Source organism: Odocoileus virginianus, chromosome 12, assembly GCF_023699985.2.
Source record: "Odocoileus virginianus isolate 20LAN1187 ecotype Illinois chromosome 12, Ovbor_1.2, whole genome shotgun sequence".
NCBI classification, from domain to species: domain Eukaryota; kingdom Metazoa; phylum Chordata; class Mammalia; order Artiodactyla; family Cervidae; genus Odocoileus; species Odocoileus virginianus.
In genome coordinates this window covers 62,970,849-62,974,341 of record NC_069685.1, presented here as the reverse complement: position 1 = coordinate 62,974,341, position 3,493 = coordinate 62,970,849, and the positions used below count along the sequence as shown (strand labels likewise).

The following is a 3,493-nucleotide window of genomic DNA, read 5'->3' as shown; positions in this document are numbered from 1 at the left end:
CAGTTATGTCTGACTCTTCGTAACCCCAAGGACTGTAGCCTGCCAGGCTTCTCTGCCCATGGGATTTCCCAGGCAAGAATACCAGAGTGGGTTGCCATGCCCTCTTTAAGGGGATCTTCCCAATCCAGGGATTGAATCCCTGTCTCCTGCCTTGGTAGGTGGATTCTTTACTACTGAGCCACCAGGGACGCGCTGGGATTGAGTTTACAGAGACCAGTTACCATCCTGACTCCTGTGGTTCAATAAATTCGTTTACTTATTCCTCATGTTGGCTGACTATTTACTCTGTGCCAGGCATGACTGACCCGATCCTAGTCCCGAGGGACTTTGAATCTGGGGGACGGGGCCCTTCTTTCAGCCTAGATTCACTATTTGGGCCATGCCCTGTGCACACCCTGAAGCCAGAGGCCACAGCTCTCATCACCCCTTGGTAGGTGGCCAGAGGGTGGGACGTAAGTGACAGCCCCTGACCGATGTGTCATCAGAGACGGGCTGCGAATTTGCTGAGCGTTTCAACAGCTCAAGAAAGGGCATTCTAGGAAGAGGTCATGACCTGGGCGAAGGCTTTGGAGTAGAGACGGTATCAGGGGAAAGCTGCCAAAGCCTAGAACCTGGAGGAGGAGCGGTGAAGGCAGAGGTGGAGGTTTGAGCCAGAGGCCCCAGAGGAGAGCCCCAAGGTCACGTGACTCCAAATCCCCCCCCCCCCCAACCCCCACCAGGATGATTCCTGGGCCAGGCCCCCGGCCAAGATTGCTGCTTGGAACTTGGCTCTTTGTACGGAGCCAAAGGATCCCTGACAGCCTGGCCTCATGGATGAGATGTGCCAGATTTTTCTCTTTCTTCCCTCCCTCCTCTGTTCCCTCTCTACCCCCTCCTCTCCCTCTTCCCTTCCTTCCCTCCCTTCCTTCCTTCCCAACCCCCTTCCTTCTTCCTCCATCTCTCCCTTCCTTCCTTCCCAGGCCTGGGTCCTAGAAGTTCTTCAGCTGAGTCTCTACATGAAAACAATAGCGACTTTGCTTATCCAGCTGACTGTGTTAAGTGTGGGGCCAAGACTGTGTGCCTTCTCCCCAGATCCCCCTTCCTCCACCCCATCATCTTAGTGATGAGGAAACAGCTCAGAGAACTGAGGTGACTCCCCCAGAATTACTGTGAATGGGGTAACCGGGTTTAAGCCCAGGCCATTTGATGCTTTCCTGCGTGTCTGGAACCACCAGACCAGACTGCCGCAGGCCTGCCTGCTCACACCTCACTGCTCTTTCTGCCTCATCACCTCTTTTCCCTCCACCTGTTGAACTCACTGTTCAGAACCCTGCTCAGATGGCCTTTTCTTTGCTTCCTTAAGCACCCAAACTCCTCTCCATCCCATAAATACCTGAGTACCTCTATATTCCAGGGCATGGTGCCAGGTCCTAGAGAAACACAGATGAATAAACTTCCCTGGTTCTGCACAGGAGGAGTAAACACACACTAATGCATTGTTCCTAACTGTGAAGACATGTACGAAGGACATAAACGGTGTGCTTTAATAAGGAATGAAAGGCTGGGATTGCTCCAGGTGATGAAAGAAGTTCTTTTGAAGGGGTGCAATTTGTTTTTTGGTTTATTTTTTTAAAGTTAAAAATTCCTTAGTTTTTTATTCCTGGTACCACTACCACAATTTACAGGGCAATATACCTGATGTAATGAAAAGAAAAAGAAAAAGACAAAGCTACAACAGATAAAAGACCTCAGGAATGTACATCTAATTGACACTACATTGCATTAATCAATAGCTGCACTTTTTGCAAACTGTGGCTATGACAGTGCTGAACAAGAAGGGTTTCCTGTTTAAGCTGCAGTAACTTTTCTGACTATGGATCATCGTTCCTCCTGTGGCAGATTTTTACAGTTCCTCTAATGCATTTGGGACGACTGTCTCAAAGTAACCTGCAGCTTTCCTGACAACTCCTCGCCCTCTCTCCTGCTAAGAACTGTAGCTCTTTTCTTCTGAGTTTTTAGAACCTTCTGCTACCATATCCACCACTTCCACCACCAGATCCATAAGCACCACCATAGGGACTGCCCGAGCTTCTTCCACCAAAACTACCCCCTTTCATGGGTCCATAATTTGATTGCTGTTGTCCACTATAATTTCCAAAATCATTATAGTTTCCACCACCACCATAGTTACCTCCAAAATTTCCTCCTTCATTGTAACCATCATATCCTACACCACCGCCACCATATCCACCACCTTGGTTTCCATATCCTGGTCCACCACCACCGTAACCTCCTCTACTACTATAACCAGGACCACCGCCATAGTTGCCACCATCACCTCCAAATCCATTGTATCCACCATCACCTCCTCCATAACTCCCTCGGCTGCCACCACCTCCACCACCATAGCCTCCTCTTCCACCAAAGTTTCCACCACGGCCAAAGTTACCTCCACCACCTCCAAAGTTTCCTCCACGACCCATAAAGTTGCCAGATCCACCTCCACGACCTCGTTGTGATCCAGCAGACTGCATCTCTTGTTTAGAAAGGGCCTTTTTCACTTCACAATTATGCCCATTAATAGTGTGGTATTTCTGAACAACAATTTTATCAACTGTATCATGATCATCAAAAGTTACAAAAGCAAATCCTCTCTTTTTCCCACTCTGCCTGTCTTCCATAACTTCTATGGTTTCAATCTTGCCATACATTTCAAAGTAGTCTCTCAAATTATATTCTTCTGTATCTTCTTTAATACCACCAACAAAAATTTTCTTCACTGTTAGATGGGCACCAGGCTTTACAGAATCCTCTCTAGAAACAGCTCTCTTTGGCTCCACTACACGCCCATCAACCTTGTGTGGTCAAGCTAACATTGCTGAATCCACTTCTTCAACACAAGAGTGAGTCACAAAACCAGAGCCCCTGGGACATTTTGTTTGGGGGTCTCTCATCACCACACAGTCTGTAAGTGTGCCCCATTTCTCAAAATGTTCTCTTAAGCTATCATCTGTAGTTTCAAAGCTCAGACCACCGATAAACAGCTTTCTCAACTGCTCTGGTTCCTCGGGATCATGACCCTCCATTTTGAGACCGGACTCGCCTCTTCCAACTCGAGTTCAGAAGGGGTGCAGTTTGAAAGCGCCTTCCAGGCCCAGGAACCGGCAAGTGCAAAGGCTCTGGGGCAGGAAGCGCCTGCTGTGTGCAAGAGCAGCGAGGAGGCCGGTGCAGTTAGAGCCGGGGAGAGAGGACCGGGTGGTTGGAGATGACCCTGTGAGGCGGGCCAGCCTCATGTAGAGTCGTCCCCTGAGGCACTGGGGTTTTGGGGTTCTCTGCCTCCATCCTGGGCCAGAGGGATCAGATGAAGTCCCCCTGGTGTCCCAGGGCAGGGCCTGGCACCCAGGAGGTCAGCGGGTGGGTGACAGGCAGCTCCCCCCCTCCCTCCTCTCTTCTGCGCAGGAACGCAGCTGGGCCGTCCCCACTTTGCTGCCCCTTTCCCAGGGCACCTCCTCCA

General features: G+C 50.1%; 1 pseudogene; it reads right to left on the bottom strand.

The window, feature by feature from the left end:
• Positions 1 to 1,721: 1,721 nt before the first annotated feature.
• Positions 1,722 to 3,102, bottom strand: LOC139037719 (heterogeneous nuclear ribonucleoprotein A3-like; annotated as a pseudogene).
• Between the last annotated feature and the right edge of the window lie 391 nt (positions 3,103 to 3,493).